Here is a 20904-nt window from a genome sequence, read left to right on the forward strand (position 1 = left end):
AGAAGGGGCAACTGATAGTTTGTTTTTATGCATAATTAATGTTTCGACGGCCTAAAATTTGTCATTTTTTTAATGAATATCCATATATAATATTATGGTCTTTAGATCCCTCTTAGGCCTTCTGTATGCGCATGCTCAGAATTCGTTGTAATCGTAATTCTTTAAGCTGGCTCTTTTCGCATTGCACTCAGTCATTTCCTTTCACCGATCATCATCTGTCCAGCAGAGTCCTCAGTCTGCTTTATTATGGCGGAGCGACTCTTAAAACCCAAGAGATACATCTACGATCGCGTCATATATTTGCAATAAAAACATCCCAAGAAATTCCCTTTCAAGCATATTTACACAGAGGAACAAAAAAAGAAAAAAAGAAAGAAACGGAAAACGGGATTCTAATGAAATATGTGAATTTCTGGTTGTTCATTTAACCTCTTACCCACTTTTGTGGTCCATTCACTCCTCGCCCTCTCCCCTCCCCCTACCCTCCTCTTACCAAATGTGGATGGCCCTGAAGAAGACTCAAGAGGAGAGATTTGGATGTCATCTCCTGCATTTCTTATAAGACTTATCACTGGAATCTGGGATACTTGTGATGTCCCAAGGCTGATGAGAGGATGGACAATGGAGAGCGAGATAGAGAACTGATGGAAGGTGAGCGTCAAGACCGCCGAGGTATGAAAGGAAAGCGATATATGGAGGCATTGAAACATCAGGTTTAATGGCACAATCTTCTTTAGGGCAGAGTCAGATTTTGTTTGCGTGTTTTGTGAAACATAATGAGGAGTGATCTTTAAATTATTTATTCATGGTTGTCTTGGGCTCTCTCGACTAAAGCGATTTGAATGTACTTTGAAATATTGAATATTTTTAGGAAGTTTAGAATAAAGCACCCACCATAGTAAGGTACTGCAATTTTTGTTGTATTTCAAGCATTATTTCTGTACATTCGTCTTTTCAGCATTGATACGTCTCTCTCTCTCTCTCTCTCTCTCTCTCTCTCTCTCTCTCTCTCTCTCTCTCTCTCTCTCTATATATATATATATATATATATATATATATATATATATATATATATATATATATATATATATATATATATATATATACAATATATATATATATATATATATATATATATATATATATATATATATATATATATATATATATAATAATATATTTAGTATGTATGTGTTTTTGCGTTACATATTGTACGAAGTCATGTGTTCCATTTAACGTCTGTCATTCTTAATTGCGACTTCAGCTCTGCGTCACCTGTTTAACGGTTTCGTGTCCATTAAGCCTTCTGCGACTGCCAGTTATGAAGCCGCCTACCTGCAACGGGTATCAGGTGTCTGCTATCTCACACTGACGTTATGACACAGTATTTTTCGCCCATTGGCTACAGAGACCACATGTTACGTCACTGTCTAAGCTCAGCCAAGGCAGAGGAAGATCAGTGATTCTGAAGATGCTTCGGGGTAGAGCATCTCTTGCCATCTCCGGAATTTTGCTTTAACGGTCGTTGTGGTGTTTAGTAAGCAAATGATGTACATTGTACATGTTTGTATTCGTTTGTTTGTGTGTGACTGTGTTAAAAGGTGTTTTGGTTGTTAGAGGAAAGCTATTCAAGTGAGTTCGGGAACACTTTCAGATAAGAGTGGTTGGGTTTTTGTATATTGAAAAATGGCTAATTAAATCATTATAATTGCTCGTTAAATGTATTCAGACGCAGAAATGTTTATTTTCTTCAGTGCTGAAATTTATAGAAAATAGAAAATTCATGCATGTTTGATATCGTCTATAACACCCAATTTTATTGATTATTGATTTTGTATTTGGCATTTTGTTTCCTTTCGCTCTGTCGTGATAATATAACACTCGTTATCCGCAGTCCCTCACAGGTTCTGTTTATCTTTTTCCGTGAGCACACATTTTGTACGCTTTACTCATTTCTTTCCTGATTGATGATTTGGAATTATTATCATTTAAAACAATCCTCTTTTCAAAATCGCATTCATAGTTGTAAATCGTAACCCGTTGCATGTCCTTCAGGGGGAGAATGAAAAAATGGCGAGTCATGGTTACCGAGGGTAGCATTTGGTTTCTTGCTGCCAACGCTCTTGAGTGCATTGGCAATTGCATTATAATTATACCCATTTTTAACTCATATGGTGTTGTTTAGATATTGACGATTATGTCACTGATTATTTTTTTCTCTATCAGTGCATGATTTTTCCTTATTCCAGGACGTAAATCTGTTCTTGATCATATTGTTTCATATTTAATCGTAGCATACAATTTTCCCCAACTCTTAGTTTCTTGCAGTTTTTGCTGTCCTCATCTTTGAGGCATGCGGAGTTTAAGACAATGTGTTTTTACTTTCATCCTAAACCTATCCATGTGTTTTTACTTTCATCGTCAAGTACTACGTGTATCTTTTTGTTTTTACGTTGATCTTTCTGAATTATATCCTTTTTTAAGAAATGCGTAGCTTACATAACTTTATGTGGAGCTAATATATAGCTTATTCATAACATAAAATTTTTAAACTTTTAATATTTGCGTAGTTTTTATAAATTATAATTAAACCTTGGCACATTTTTTGCGTTGTTTTTTCTTTCAAGTCAGGTATTCACCACTTTTTTTCATCAGTTAACTCGTGTTTTTTTCTTACACCCTTAACTTATGTCAGTTTTTTTTTATTACTTCTACCTGCACCTGGTACTTGTGTTATTAGCGTGTAAATTTTCCATTCAAAACGACGATTTTTTCAACCAACTTTTAATGTTTGCTTCTTAATTGTAATCAGATTTCACTTCGCTTTTCGTCATCTGTCTGTCTGTCTGTCTGTTTCGATTACCCTGTGTTTATAGCTTTTTCCAAAGAGTTGAAGTGACTCCTGTCAACCTGGATGCCACTGAAGGGAAATCGTCCGTCAGTGTGTCTGCAGCAATTTCCTTGTCATCACAACACCTACACAACTTGAGAGATTTCAGTCAAAGTTAATGCTAAAGGTAGACCATCATACATAGGTGTTCGTGGAGAGACAAGGTCTGTCCGTTTACCCTTAAGCGAGCCAGTAAAATTTATCTTGTCATCGTATCTCCTACGACAAAGCTGGCTGGAATCCAGTCAAACTTGGTACAAAGGTAGCCCGACACGCACATATGTTCATAAAAGAAGGGAGATGGTCAGTCTGTCTGTCCGTCAGTGTGTCCATCACACTCACCTTGTCGTCGCAACTCCTACACGGTTGAGGGGGTTCCAGTCAAAGTACAGATGTAGACCATCGTGCATAGATGTACATTAAGATAGATCACCCGTCTGCTTATCCGCTTTCATTAACAGGAATGCTTCAGAGAGGAGTTGGTTGGGGGTCGATAGGGAATAGAATGATGTAGCAATATTCACAGAATGCTTCTTTGCTTCCGTCCTTAAGCTACGAGTATATTGTTTTTCACTTTTGTTCTTAAACTCCATATATCTTTTAACCATGTATGTATTTTTATACGTACTTTAACTTTTGCTGAGAGTATGCATGCTATTCGCTCCCCAACATCAGTGAATATTGCTTCTTTTTTTATTTACATGTAAAGTTTTTTTTTCCTTAACCGAGCATGTTTTTTATGTATATTCATGAAATACATTAAGTTTATCTTCCTCCATGAATCCTCTGCATAGCCAGTTCTCTTCCTGAACTGACTTATACGTGCCTGTCTTGTATCTCCAGTATAAGCTGTTTTACTACTTCTCTTTTATCCCCAAATACGTAAGGTTTTTGGGAGACCAACATAATTTCCTTTCTTTTTCTTAGAGTTGTTACTGGTTGAGGAGGTCAAGATTCTCAAATTTGGTGACTGAAATAGATGCCTAGGGTCCATAATGACCAATGTCGAAAAATCAGAAGTCAGTAGGAACCATATGAAAATTGACATACGTTGTGCGTGTCATGTTAAGTATATATTCTTTCATCTGGACGTCGCATGAATTTGTAATATTATAATAATCTCTTCGATGCTAATGTGCAGTTATGAACATTGATAAGATCTAAAAAGTATGCTTATGGTAGCAAAGTGGATCTACAAATTAAGCCGTAGTATTCATGAAAAGTTACAGGGAACAAAAATTTCTGGCTCCGTGAATGGAAAATTGAGGTTTTGCCTCGAATGTGCCTTGTTCCAATAAAGCTTAGGGAAGTCATGTTGTTGCGTATGCATATTTGCAAGCCCTAAGAGGATAGGGGGCGGGGGGGGGGGCGGTGTTAGGGATAGCAGGAATAATGCAACGTAAGGAATGTGTATTTAATCCCATGATGCATTGCGCGTCGCTCCGCCTGTGTTTACATCCTCTCTGTCGTGTTCTTCAGATGTAAGAGGTGATCATTCTTCTTATTGTTATCTTTTTCTCTAAACGCTTGCAGTACTGTGCATTATCGTGCAACATTCGGTGACCAAACAACAGGCATGCTGCTCAACTTTCACCTGTTGAAGAAACGGAGGGGGAAATCCGCTGATGTATTGGCGTAGAGGCACCCGTTCGTGTTTGTTTGTTTTCTCTTGGCGGCATATTTGTTTTTCAGGGCATCAGTGTTATGGGAACTTTTTTTTCTAGCTAATAAGCATTTTCACTTAAAAGATGGCGATTTCAGTGGAAAACAAGTTCACTGTCACTTCTACGTTCCTTCTTAGCAGCTTTCCTCTCTCTCTCTCTCTCTCTCTCTCTCTCTCTCTCTCTCTCTCTCTCTCTCTCTCTATCTATATATATATATATATATATATATATATATATATATATATATATATGTGTGTGTGTGTGTGTGTGCGTGTGTGTGTGTGTGTGTGTGTATGTACGTATGTTTGTTTTCCCATCATGCGTCTTGTTCCTCATACAGGTGGGTGGCTCCAGAAGTTGTTGACCTTCCGGTTCTGTTATGTTATGCATCATAGTTGCTAAATCATTCTAAATGTCCTGAGAAGATTGATAACTATGGATATCCATTTCATTTACAGGTACAATGTCTTTTTTATATATAAAGACAGAGTGTTTCTCTGCTTCAGAACGCGATTCGCCCTCTCTCACGCACTTTCCCTTGTAGCACACCAACTGGAAATGAACATGTACAGATGTCTTTCGAGCCATAACACTGACATGGGGTTGACGTTTGGGGGTCCCCTGGGGCGAGGTGTTTATGCTGCCGGTATGAAGATTGGGCAGCTTGGGGTCAAAGTTTGTCTTCTTTTTTTGTTTCAGGAAGGGTTGTTGTGGGAGAGGTGGTGTATGAGTGGAAGTAAGAGGTTTGTGGTGTGAGCGTTAAAAGAAATTTCCTGTGAAAGGAACCATCTCGTCCACCCCTCACCCCCTCTGCCCCACCCCACTTTCCTACCTCCGCCCTTGCAGCTCCAGTCTTCAGTTGTCACAACTCGTGCAGTTCTGGGGAGTTTTATGGGACTGGTCGCATATTCTGGGATGCTTCAGCCGGAGAAAGTGGCACCTTCTGGCGCGCGCTGATTAACGATGCATGTATTTTTTTCCCTTTAATTATACTTTCATTTATATACGCTTCTTCACCGACCAAAATACGAGCAAATCCTCTTATGCGGAATTCCAAAGGATTTTTCTTTTTTTCGCGATGTTTTGGTGTTACGATACAAGTCCTCCAGGGTGATATCCCGTTAAGTGATGTTTGATTATTCAGAAAACCTGTGCCGTAATTAATTACTGTTTCGTATGTAGAATGACGATGGCATGCGTAGCAAAGCTTCTTAGAAATGTTGAAATAGCACTTACAATTATTTGTTTGCAGCACTGTATATGGTATTGGGACCATCTGTTCTCTTGGGGCTCCCACAAGTAACTCTGCTCTTAGACGAAAGAAAACGAAAAGCATAAAATTTTTTATCATGCTGCAGATGTACCAGGTACTTGAGAAATATCCTTCTCTTCTTCCTCATCCAAATTTTAAGTCAATCAGCGAATAGAAAGGAACCTGTGTGGAAACCTAGGTTGTGCTCCTCGGATAAGAACTGAAAGAAGAGGAAGAAGGAATAATGTTGATTTTTGTGGCTAGAAGTGTCCTGGCCTCCTCATGAGCAAAAGGAGGAGGAGGAGGAGGAAAGGGAATATATTTATTTCGTGAGACATTATTTTTTCCTAACCATTCACGAGAGGGAGTTTCTCTAGATTAAGATCTTACGAGGTTGAGTTACCGCATGAGTTACGGGTCTCGAAGCCTCCTGTGAGGGCTGTAATCCAGGCTACTTGGTCCTTTCATATTTAAATTTTTGCTTCTTCGTCATTTTTTTTTCTTCAGACTCTCCGTGCTTTTTGGAATGATAGGAAAGGTTTTTGAAATATATTTTCAGTAAAGTATCGTGATTAGTACATTGAATATATTCGTCAGTATAGTGTCATATGCCTTTTCTTTTAAAAATTTGTAGGAGAATGGAATGATTCTTTGATGGACCATTGTTCTTATCTAATAGTGAAGTACATCGGTGCCCATAATAGGAATGATTATACATCAGATTCATTTAGGTGCATTTTCCAAGCACAAAAGATCTTGAATGATTATTTCTTTTACGAACAACACCATAAATTGAAATGAGAGTTAGGAAGCAGTTTGAAAGCTTCTTAACCCAAGCATTATCGCGAAAGCACAAGGCAGTACACAGATGATGCCAAGACTAAGCCTGCGACTTAAGAAAAGCCGGATGCCGGGGAGGAGGGACGCCTTGCGTATATTCAGATTAAAGATTAAAAAAACGTAAAAGAAATATGAATATACGTCGGGGTAAGAATGGTCGCGCATTAACCTAATGTTTGTCGTTTCCGTAACACTAAATGAACAAGAGATTCTAATGATGTTTGAATACTTTGAGGTTTGTCTGTTATCATGACACTAGGAAAAGAATTCTTTCTCCCTCTCTAATATGTGGCAACATGATTCTCGCGTACGTGCATATGTACCTGAACCCGTACGCTTGCTTTATGCGTCCTTTACTATGGTTCTCGCCCTCCCCACTCCCTCTGCAATCCCTTCATAATCCCTTACTGTACAAAAGCATCCTTAATATCCACCGCCCTACTGTCCATTTAAGGATCCCATCTCTTGTCTCCTTTTGTACGTGATTTCATGTGTCCGCCACGAATAGTCATTGCGCATGCGCCTTGATACTTTTTGGCATGTGTGTTTTGCAGCTTGGTGGTGCGTGCCGATATGTGGACGCGGAGACGTGTGAAGTCTGAATATTTCACTCCGAGTTAAATTTAATCGTAGGTGAACCAAAGGTTTAGGGTCACCGTCATTGATGAATACTTATAGGAAGAATAGAGGAAAAAATTCCTCCTTTTTTGAAGGATTATTCTTGGTACTCTTTATACTTGAATGTTCACCAGCAGACCACACTCCTTTTACCAATCTTTCGTACCAAATTGATAATAGCATCAGTCAGTACGGTGGCTAATATTTTAAGCGACAAATAAATGCAGGCTTTTGCTTTTCTATAGTAAGTTATATACTCGTTGTATTTACGTGTAACCTACATTTGTACAGGCCACACATATATAATTATCGGGAACTTTGCCATCCACGTGTGCATACGTACGTACATAACACTATACGATATATATATATATATATATATATATATATATATATATATATATATATATATATATATATATATATATATATATATATGGGAAATGGAGTATTGCAGTGGTAATAAATTCTAAAATAGGCGAAATCGAAACTTTTGGGTTGTAAGGGGCAGTGTTTACAAGCGCGCCAGCTAAAGAAACAATTTTACTTAAGCATTTGGTCGGGAAAGGTAGAATGTAAACTAGACTAAGTAAGCAGCAGTAACTATTGCTGAGATATCTAAAATAGGCATTCAGGTGCTGGCTTTTTTTTTTCAAATAAAAGATCAATACAGAAAACAAATTCACTGAATCCACCAAATGAAAGTGTTAACTAGGTTAGTGTACGGAGTGACGTTTGTGGGAGGCTGGAGGGAGGTGAATGTGGCATGGTCACAGTTTTGCCAGATGGCTTTCAGAGTAAGTTACTGAGCAAATTTTTGTTAATGCCGATTTTTATTTTAGGTCATAAAAACGAATCTGTGCTTGTCAGCTTTGTTTTCTTCAGCCAAAACTGCGGTGTTGTATTATTATTGGAGTAATGTATGAAATGTCATGGAATGAATTAAATTATTTTTTGTAGAATTTTCAAGTATCCCACACTTCTATGAAAGTCAACTTGAAAATTATTCCGAAACTGAAAAGAGGACTGCCTTTACATTTATCTCTTTCTCTGAGATTATCTCTTTTAATGTTCTTGCGGATATACACAGATTCTCAAGTTCTCGAGCTTCAAGAAGAGTGCATGCACATCTCCTCACCAAGTGAAGACACCAGTATTTTTAACTCCGACTTCTCTTTTTAATTCAAAGTAAATTGAAATAGTTGTGTACATATTAATTAGGGTTTTCCTTACAGTTAAATAATTTTGTTAAAAATGGTTCTTTCCTAGAATTTCTTACCTTGGTGTATTTTATTTCACGATGATCATTTTGCTTATTACTATTTTCACAAGGTCTCTTTCACTTTTAACCCGCCATTAATCACCGAGGTCGTAAATGCCTTCTCTTCCTGACTAGATTTGAATAGCCCTTTACTAATCCGACTCCTTGATAGGTTTACCGAGAATGAATAGATAACTTCAGCCGGTGGCCACATCTTTCCTTGTGATGTTACCACCGTATCCGTGGTAGCAAGTGGTACCATAAATATGGGATTAGTAACACTAGTAGCTCGGGGCCGGTTATCACCTGTGACTCAGGAGAAAACAAATTAAAGGTTTTTCTCACAATAGAAATATATGTACATACATACATATATATATATATATATATATATATATATATATATATATATATATATATATATACACAATCATGAAGCTTACATATATTTATATGTACATATATATATATATATATATATATATATATATATATATATATATATTAGTTATATGTGTTAAATTATGATTGTTAGAAGTATATACATGAGTTTACAATACGAATGTCCGTTTGTAAATGTATATACATACACACCTTCACACACACACACACACACATATATGTATATATATATATATATATATATATATATACATACATATGTGTGTGTGTGTGCGTGTGTAATGTGAAAATAGCTGTGTATATACATTACAAACTAAACAATTCATCATATATATTAGTAATTTTCAAATTTCGAAATGTCCATTTTCCTTAGATGAGGCTCCATGTTTCTACTTTTACTTTTACCGAAAGTGACTTGGACATTTTTTCATATGCTTAGACAAAGTGTTCCCAATCGATATTAGTCTTCGCCTTTTTCTTCTCTTTATTATTCTTCTTGGTTGCATCTTATTTTGTGTTTTGTCCTCCACCTTGGTGATATGTACCCTGATACTAATTATCACAGTTTGTTTGATTTTCTTCCTGGCCAGAAACAGCGCATGTTACTTTTAAGTAGACGACGTTGTCTTCTTCAAGTCTCATCAATTTGGCACCTGTTTATTTTAGGCTGTTCGTACAAGCAAGATCCCGTGTATGCACAAGGCCGTCTACTGTACACCTAACAACAGTAAAAACAACAGCAACTCTTGTTCTTATGATGCTTGTGCTGTGTGTAGTAGGAATACTTAGGATCATTTGTAAAGGCACTTAGTTTTCTGTAAAAGAAAACTGTGCCCGCTTTGCCTGTCCGTCCGCCCTCAGATCTTAAAAACTACTGAGGCTAGAGGGCTGCAAATTGATACGTTAATCATCCACCCTCCACTCATCAAACATACCAAGTTGCAGCCCTTTAGCCTCAATAGTTTTTATTCTATTTAAGGTTAAAGTTAGCCATAATCGTGCATCTGGCAACGATATATGACAGGCCACCACCGGCGAGTGGTTAGTTTCATGGGCTGCGGCTCATACAGCATTGTACCGAGACCAACAAAAGATAGATCTATTTTCGGTCGCCTTGATTATACGATGTACAGAAAACTCGAGTGCCCCGAAGAAACTTCGGCGCATTTTTTAACTTGTTTCCTGTTATTAATGAGGACGTTAATATCTTATAAATTTCTAGCTAGTACTAAGGTGACAGTTTCCATCACCAGTAATGGTATTGCGTGTTGACGGAAGGTTTTCCTCTAACAGCCGAGCCATAAAGCAGATCCATGCCGAAAACGTTAATACATTGAGTTACCTGTTTTGTTTGGTTATCGCTTTGTTTCTGGTACCTCACTTTTGACGACCGTCCGGGAATATTTTATCGGCATCTTAAATTCCGTGTTATTCTCCAGATTTTGGATTATCAGGATCCAGGTATCAAACAAATTTGTAAGTAAAAAACTGGTATTGGCTTTGACGTTACTTTACCGAATTAATTATTTTCAAATAGTGCACCTAGATTGTAATTAAGTACCCTTTTGGACAAAGTTTTGCCATTTAATTTTCTTGTTGTTAAGGAGGATAAAAAAAATGCACGGTCTTAATGTTGTCTTGGAAAAGTAGTTTATAGTGTTGCCGTGAATAGCTTACTCAAGGGAATTGAAGGATAGCTGAAAATCGTATCACATGCACCTATCTTTTTGCGTTTCTTTGACGTGTCTTGAGATAACCTCAGAATATAGATAGTGAATAACCTTCAGTAGGCTTTAGTGACCAAATATTGTGTAAGAAAGCATTGAATTTAGACATTAGTACCAACTTCGCTAAACTTGAATATTTATTCCGAAATAGCCATCCAACCACATCTTCAGGGAAACCTTTTTCAAGGTCAGAATGAAGATTGCCTGGCCCCCTATCCCCGAGAGGGCACAGAGGGTGTCTGGGTAGATGACCAACCATGATATTTATGTGACCACAGCCGGAGACCGTTATCATTCGCCCAGTGACCATCTCGGACACCTCCAATTTGCGGGATTTTATTTATTGCTGCTTTATTTCAAGGCAGGCAGGTTGATTTTCTTTGTGATTTTATTTTTTCTGCCCCTCTTCCTCCTCGTTGCTTATTATTGAACTGATACACGTTTACATCGAGTTTATTAGAAAGCTTCAGGTTACGAAGAGGGAATAGGTGCTTGCAGAGGTGATTGGACAAGTCGTTCTTTCGTTCACCCGGATCCAGCACTCCCCAATTTTCATAAAGGAATTATTTTACTCTCATACTTGTATTACTGCTGTAGTCTAAACTATTGACGGTGTGTATCTGTTGTGTTTGCCAGTTTTTCTGTAACAACTTATTTAACAGGGGCTTCCGATAAAATGGGTTAAAACAAAACTTTGTCAGATTCTCCATCATTTTCGATTAACCCAGCTATAAAACTTTGGAAGAGATGTAATTTAATAAATAAAATCTAACATTTGTCAATGAATGTAGACAATTCGTTAGGACCAGCCCTGTGAGGGCCAAATGAATTAGCTCAGTGGTCTGGTTAATTTACTTAGTAATAATAATCGAAGGCTAAGTCTTTATTATATTTGCTTTTGCTGTATAGCTTTTTTCCGTATATGTATGATTTTTCTCTTCACTTCCTCTGATTTATGTAGAAGGCAGTTATAATACTTACTAGAATAACAAAGCCTATTTGTGAAACAGATTTTCAACTAGAGTAGGACGGCCATTTAGTTCAGTTATTTTGTTATATTCACGTTTTAACAATTTCCCAACTCTGATTTTACTAATGATAATCATTTTCAGGCTTTCTCGTATAATGTTTCAAAAGTTTTTTTATGCTGTGCATAATTAGCTTTATTTCTGTACTGATATACGTAATTGTTTTTAGTATATCTCGTGTTTATATGTGTGTATGTATGTAGTTTTGCTACTTGAGAGTAAACATAACATTATTTCTATAATATTAACGCTAATAGTTATTAGATACCACACTTTTAAATCGCGTAGGGTTAAAGAGCGGATCATTATCATTAGAGAAATCCGAACTTGTTCACAAGTATTGATTAACTGTGTTCAGATTCCGTTCTTTTTCCCGAAAGATCTGTATTGAAATCTTTCCTTAAACATTTCGAATAGTTCTGTACGTTGTCGTACAGTACTATTTTTTGACCCTACACTTTGCTGATTGTAATTTTCATCTTATTTTTCAGTATACAGTCTAATTTCTGTATTTTTTAATAGATTATTTATTTGAATTTCAGTGTGTGAAATTTTACCCATTAATTTACTTCCTTTTGTCTGATGTATTAGAGTGTTTTTTTTTCCGTGTCTTGCGTTATATTCCCTTTCTCCGTGCGCGCATTTTATTTTGTTTCCTCTGCACGTAAGTCTCATTTCTCTCTCCATCACCTTAGCCTGCTTTTCCCCTCCTGTGCTCATCTTCACTTCCCCCACCACCCGTCTCCTTGGCTCATCTTCACTATTCTGCCCCGCACCCCTCCCCCCCCCTGCTCATCTTCTTCCGTTTTCTGCACCGTCACCGGTCGAGCATCAGGGGAGACGTAAACAAATGGTCTCGTTGTCGGTGCGAGAGAGACATTGACGTGTTGAACTCTCTGACAAACAACTACAGAGCCCGGGGTCAACCTGCGCCACTCCATCATGACAAAATATTCATACATGTCGCTCCAACCCTCCCTGTGTACTAAAAACTATTCAAATAAGAGGCTGACTTCTACCTTTTTTTTTTTTCCTTCTTTCAAAAGTGTTCTCACTTTAGTGTATGTGTGTAATTTTTCACATCGCGGTTAAACAACTCTCAGGTGTAACTGGATGAAGATAATATAACTATTTCTTCATTAGTTTGTCATCATAATTCCTCGAATCTTTGTATCGTTTCTCATCTCAGTGTGCCTTTCATGAATTGTAAAGGAGACCTGATGTGACCGTAATATTTGAAGAAAGAGAGGCGAAATAAAAATTGCCCTCGCTTCTGTTACTGTTTATTTAAAGAAAGAATTGGTATTTGGTTGCATGCGGATGCAGCTCAGTAATCCTGAAGCGCTGGCGTGGGAAAATGCCTCTTCGTTCAAATCAATGAAAGGAACTATTTTATGTAAGCATTAAATTTCCAAAAGACCCGGATATAATTGGATGTTAGAGCACAAAGGGAACAAATTGTATGCGCATAATAGAAGTATAGTAGCTGCATTGTTGCGAACTTAGGAGATACCAGAATTTCAGAGGTGGTCTTTTTCTTTATTTAATACTTGCACCACCAAGGCACAAGACTTGGTTGATTGGGTTCCTTCTGCCTGTTTGTTTTGTTGTCGCTGTCTACTTCCTGGATCCAGTGCCATTTTATAATGTTTCCTGTTTTGTACGTTAAGGTGTTTGCATACTTATATATCCCCGAGTGATTGTGCACATTGAGTTCCCTATTGTATGTAGATTTCGACCGCATGCTATTTGTGGGTGTACATTAAAATGCACCTGTTTGTTGACACAAGGATTATTCTCTCTCTCTCTCTCTCTCTCTCTCTCTCTCTCTCTCTCTCTCTCTCTCTCTCTCTCTCTTATTTAGCTTGGTTTATCTCGAATGCTAGTCCGAAAAGTATTGAAAATCACTGCAATGGTGATACTCTGTGGTATGCGTAAAAATTAGTTTTATATCCTTATCACTGCTAAGAGCAGTATTCTTTTTGCTACAAATTTTGTTCGCTAAAGAAAAAAATTACAGAATGCTTTATTTCAAAATACGCACAAATGAAAGTGTGATGATTTATTTTTATCCTAATGTTAAGGAACATATGGAAATTTTGTTGCGAAGATTCGAACTTTTTTAGAAAATATATTTATAGGAATGTAAGATTTGGAAATGATATTGTACTTTTATATTCCATGATTGCAGTTATTATCGATTAAGATATCGTTGAAATCTTCTCACAAAATTGCCAGGTCTGAGCTACTAAACGAAAATTAATGGAAATGAAAAATGATATTGAGAAAGAAATTTCATAGTTTCCTTTTATGTCACCGCTTATATTATTTTTTTTTTTCAGCATTCAAATAAGAGAGGTTCGTTTCATGCAAGAAAAATTAATAAATTAATTTCTTCATTACCGAGTAACTCCTATTACGGACAGCACTTATTGCTATGGCTATTCTAAACTTCTACCAAAAAGAAACTTTGAAGGAGGCAGGTTTTCGCCTTTGACTCTGGTACTGAACGTTCCCACGTTAGAGTGACACAGAAATTGTTTTGGAAGAGAAAGGTGAGAGCGAAGCCTCTTTTTAGAAGAATAAACAGAATAGTAATAAGCCTAGGGAGCTGAATAGCAAGCGTGCTTATTCACAAGTGCTATTCATCGTGCCATCCATTTGTCTACAATATTACGAAGAGAAATGCGCCGTGTTTTGTGTCTTGGGGATTGTGTTCATTTACCGCGTTCGTCGGATAAAAGGGAGCCATTTGTTCTTGTGCCTTGGAGATGTGCTTTTTCTTTTGATATTCCACCGGCGGCCTATTTATCTGCATTATTTGTTTTAGTAATCAAAAAGTTTTCTTTTGGCGTTGCAAATAATAACAATAATAATAATAATAATAATAATAATAATAATAATAATAATAATAATAATAATAATATCATCATCATCACTTTTGTCTGTGGAAGCCCGTATTACGAGCAAAATATACATTATTATTATTATTATTATTATTATTATTATTATTATTATTATTAAGTTTGTATTTTTCACTCTAAACTGATAATACGTTAGTAACTTCAAGCCTTGCGAATTTTATTTTGACACAGTAATAAAACAGAACCTAGTCTTTCCTTTTCTTTTAATATTTGCTTTTTGGTTTTTTGCTTACTTTAGGAATGAGTTAAATCAAATAACTCAACTTGCCTTTGCATTTCTCACGTTTGTCTTATTTGTGCGTTTTAGTACAGTCGATTTCTGTTTGCCTTGGTTTTTAACGTATCCTTTTAGTTAGCAAGTTTCTCTCTCTCTCTCTCTCTCTCTCTCTCTCTCTCTCTCTCTCTCTCTCTCTCTCTCTCTCTCTCTCTCATTTTTCCCATTAAAGCCGATGCGAATTCCGTAAGTCTCCTTGCAACAGAAAGATTCCGATTGATAAAATGGTCGGGATTAGCAACTGCAGAATAATACAAGATAAATTTAGACAGAAAACCGGCCGTGTACCTTGTTATAGCTTGTGGACTATGATGCATGGAGTGAAAGGAAGACGACATGTCCGCTGAAGGAGAACAGAAGAAGAAAGTTGCATCGAGGATAATCAGAGAGAGATTCGAAAGCGAACTTTAGGGCTATTGCAAATAGTTAAACAGTGGGAGTGACGGAGACATGGTGACCTGATAAACATGTGTCCGTGTTAGACGAAAAGTGAAAAATAATACTACCACTCAGCGAACATGACGTATTGATTCAACTTCCTCATAAATATTTTATAAACAGTATAAAATACGGTGTATTTGTGAGGTATGTTAATAAATTTGAATTACATGTCAGGGTATTCAGTGCTGAAAGAATAGAATATGATGTGTGGGGAGAATGAAGATAAATCCGAGAAAACTACGTGATTCTCTGAGAATATGTGAGTAGGTGTGTGGGCAGCGGAGGGGAAGGCATTGGACATCTTGGTGACATTTTTTTTTCCTCTTCCTCCTCAAGACCTGGTCTTTCTTCGAAGGTCGACAATCACCAGGGGTGCTGAATTCTGTTAGAAATGTGTTAATTGCTTTTCACAATATTTCGTTTGCTTATAGTGATTACTCTATTTTTCAATATATTTGTAATATTTATAAGGATATGCAAAGCTTTTATGACTATTTAGAATAAATATTGTAGGGACCACGATAATTAGACTAACGGATATAGAGCACAAACTACAGACGTCATTTTGAGATTTCAGTGTGGCCTCAAATACAAGAAACGTACTAACAGAAAAAAGCAAGATAAAAGAAAAAGATAGGATGAGGGCTGGAGCAAAGAATATTCTTCCATGATGTCTCGAGGTCTTGGACTGATGCCCATCATAGGAGTGACCTTCCCTGGGCTCTCTTTGGAGACCGTATAATCAGCCATGTTTCCGGTGATATGGGACTTTCAATTAGTCAAAGATACCCGGATATATCTGGGGTAAATAGGGGTCAGAGCTCTGGACGGTATCAATTAAAGTCTCCCTCGGACGGCAAAATGTTAATGGAAGCAAGAGGTGGCTCTTATTTTCTGTCGTTTCGTGCCTCGCTTCGTCTTGCACCGACGTGATATTTTAGAAAGCTGGTAATGTTAACTTGCGAGTGATTAAATCATGTCGGGAATATTACTTGGTGGAAATTTTCTGATGGTTCATGAGAACCCAGCCAAAACTTTACAGTGGTTGAGAATATCATAAAAGAACTCAGTTTATCTTTTCACGTTTATTTATAATTATGCCAAAGAGTTTGGAGGAGCTTATATTTTTCACTTGACTGATGTAATCATTGTTTCCTCGAATGGTGATTTAACGTTTGGGAGAAATCGCTCACCCTTCATGGAAACAAATTGTAGACGGTTCTTCGTTTCCGCTTACGTTTTCATGGTAACTGTTCATATTACATGTTTACAACACCGCAGTTAAATTGTAATTTCTTGTAATCGGTTAAACTGTTCATTTAAAATGTTGATTAATCCAATTGGCGGTATGTCCTTTCCTCATTTCGCAAGTATCTTCAGCTAATATAAATAGGAAGCGTAATTATTTACTTTAAGTTGGGTTTATTTTTCCTGATAATACCGAGACATGGAAATCTTTTGAGGATCAGGAGCTGCCATTTCTAATAGAATTCAGAAAGGGCAGTAAATTGGTGACTTTTTTTAAATGTTATACCATGGCTTGCGTCGTTCCGTTTAAAATAGTTTTGCGTGGATTACTTCGTTCTCTGCGTATGCCTTCAAACAACATGAATATGTGACTTGTATCGTGATCTAAATCGTTAATTGAAAATAAAGACATTTTCCTCTGGGTCATTCTTTCCTGTTTGAAATCTATTTGTTCCACTATTTATGTCCGTATTCTGATGTTGCTATACTTTTATATATCTATGCTGTTCCTTTTCCTCCTGATAATATACATATAATGTAATGTATAAATAAGATATAAACAGCACCACACACACTATATATAATATATATATTTATATATATATATATATATATATTATATATATTATATATATATATATTTATAGATTTTATATTTCTTTTGTGTATAGATAAATAGATAATCTCGCCCCACAAGGTATCGCTCTCTGTTTGCACCATACCTCACGTGGTTTTTCAGCCACTGATTTATTTTTAACGTTTTACTCTCTAGTGTCATTTTATTTGAATGAAGATTGTTTTTGTTCAGTGGTCACTGTTATATTATTGTATTATATATATATATTTATATACTATATATATATATATATATCTATTACATATATATATGTTGTGTGTTATGTGTGTGTGTATATATATATAAATACAGATGTAGGTAAATATATACACATATATATTATATATATATATATATATATAATATATTGTATATAAATATAATAGTATAAATTTGATATTTATGTTTTTTCAGTATCTTAATTTCAGTGAGTTTGTAGGTTTATAATACTATTTATTTTGCTGATATCGTTCTGATATCATTAATTTTTATTTTGGGGTTCTTTTACTATCCCAAGAATACTTTCCATGATCATCTTCAAAATTCAGTATAGTTTCTAGTGAAGAATACGTTTGATTCGCTGGGTAAGTATATTCTGAAAAGCAGAAAACCATAGTTTAAGAATTAAGTCTTGCCAAGATGACCGCTTTGCACAGCTTGCGTTGGAATTAATTGTGTTCTGGAAACACTGTAAAAACATTAATTTTCAGCAGATAATCCCTTGACGTGTTATGGAGATTTAGGGTAACGTGAGCCTTCACTGAATTACTGTTTAACCGTAGGCAACCTTTCTTCTGGATTGCAAGAGAAATATACCGTAGATATTTAAAAATGATTTAAACAGATGCAGAGTGAATTGTAAAAATAAATCTTGTCTAAATTTCTCTGTTCTCAGTTTACCAGTTTATTGATATTAAATGGTATTTTACTAAAGTAACAGAAAGCACTACTGAAGTCGAATAGCTAAATTACAATTATTGTCAACTTACGGCCCTGCTCAGAAAAATGTTAGAGCATTATGTTACGCAATTTGCCATGAAAATTATAATTTCCTTCGTGTTAGTAAGAACAAGCATCACATTCCTTTGCGACCTGATTGCGCTGTGAATTCTTTCCGCAAGGCGCTTTTTTTTGCTCTCATTTAGTTTCTTACAAGTTGCACAACTGCAACCACATTTATTAACGTGCACAATGCCGCAAATTCACGAGAGCAACAGCAAAAGTATAATTTCTGGATGAACTTTTCTTCAGACACAACCTGACAGTCTGGGACGGCAAGTTTTTGCCCTCTTCCCCGATGTCACACTGCCTCGTTAGGGTAAACCTTCATATGTATATTATTCAAGCGTTTTAAACCCATTGGGGCCGTGTAGCCTCTACATTGTTGGCGTTGGAGGGCACAGAGTTGCTTCGGAACTTCTAAATCACGGATTGTGTTCATAAGGGTTGACATTTAGGGCTCGTTGAACCTACCCCTCTTCTTTGGAGAATGAAGTCTGCTCAACTTACTTCTAACCTTTGGGTGTATCTCACCATGCATAAATATGAAATGGTTTTAATGTTTGATACATCTCTCTCTCTCTCTCTCTTATTACTATCTCTCTTAACTACTATATTCATCAATATAAAGGATGAATAATGAAGACATTCTGACGAGGTAAAACCTCATCAATATTGTGAATTTTGATATATATTTTATATATATATATATATATATATATATATATATATATATATATATATATATATATATATATATATAATGAATTTGATATAATGTGTACATTTTAATTTGATTACAAAGTATCATTCACTGCTCTGCTGTAGGATATTTATTAAACTGAAATATCCTAAATTTTTAGGTTATAGACTGCAAGGGTTAAAATAATTTTTGTTGAACTGTTTCTCTAAATTTGGCTCCTTTTACAGGTAGAGTGAATGATTATTATAATTAGAAAGACAATTTAATTTAACCTTTTTTTGGTCATTCTTCTTTTTAATGCTTATTGAAATTTTTTTTATGGAGAAACTATTCATACATACATGAATTACTTTTTATGTTTATTTGTTTTATATATGTATATATATAACATACACACACACACACACACACACATATATATATATATATATATATATATATATATATATATATATATATATATATATATATATATATATATATATATATATATCTTTATATACAAATTTCTGACTCACATCACATCGAACCCAGGTTTTCAATTGAAAGACATGTGCGCCACCAGCTAGGCCACACAAGCCTTAAAAAAGAGGGAAACTAAGTACCACTGTATCTAAAAAGCTTTTACCTTGCCAGGCTTTGCCTAACATATAATAAGTTTGTGGAACTTCTGACCCAGCAGAAGGTGTCATGTTGATAGCATTTCATTCAAATTATTCCTGCTGAGTCTCCCAGGGATAGAAGTAATCAACATGCATATATATATATATATATATATATATATATATATATATATATCTATATATATATATATATATATATATATATATATACATATATGATACAAATTATCAGCGTTACTTTGTGACTCAAGTATGGATGACTAAAAGGGAGTTGGCACCAGCAGTGGAGTATGATAAAGTGTTTTAGATGGTTTACACACACTCACACACACATATCACACAGAAACATATATATATATATATATATATATATATATATAAGTATATATATATATATACAATGTATATATACATATATATATATATATATATATATATATATATATATATATATATATATATATATATATATATATATATATATATATATATATATATATATATATATATATATATATATGTATATATATATATATATATATATATATATATATATATATATATATATATATATATATATGTATATATAAAAATGACATACAATTGCAATAGCCACAATGCCCCGTAAACTTCTCGAATTCTTCACATTTTTTGGTTATGCATGTTACTACAAAGCATCCAGATGCAAGAAATATGAAGGAATTCTGATGTCCAGTTGCAGGATTCGAACCCGCGTTCAGAGTACCAAAACGAGGTCACGTTGTCCCACATAACCACGGGATGGATAAAAGTCTACTGCCGCTCATACATACATATACCTATCGAATTCAGATATATTTATTAGAGCTGGAATAGACTCATACTTACAATCGTAGCCATATTTCTTTCATTAGGACCTGAGACTTTGCAGTAACAAGCGTATCCAAAAAGTCTGAAGAATTTGAGTATTTTAGAGAGCATTGTGACTATTAAATTACATATGTATTTGGCAAAAAGTAGCCATTAGATTTTGTATATTATATATAATATACAAGCTGGGGTTAGTTGCGTAAGACAATGTTGTTAGGACCAATATTCTTACACCCCTAAAATAATCATTAAACACTGGGTATCGAGCCTGATTGGGGAGATATATATATCCATGATGTTGCCTTTTAATATGTCTATCGTTCCATGATTTTGATATATTTACTCTTCTATTTATCGTGTAATGTGTAACGATAATAATTGTTGAAGTGTCATATGTAGTGTAATGTCAGATCTCAAAAGAGTTAGTGATTTGGATAACTTAACAGCATAATATAAAAGCGGTAATACGTTTTAATAGTAACATAGTATGTGATCGCATGTTGTATCCCTTAGTAACGTGTTTTGAAAGAGTGATTCCATATGTT

Source organism: Macrobrachium rosenbergii, chromosome 51 (assembly GCF_040412425.1).
Source record: "Macrobrachium rosenbergii isolate ZJJX-2024 chromosome 51, ASM4041242v1, whole genome shotgun sequence".
Classification (NCBI taxonomy): domain Eukaryota; kingdom Metazoa; phylum Arthropoda; class Malacostraca; order Decapoda; family Palaemonidae; genus Macrobrachium; species Macrobrachium rosenbergii.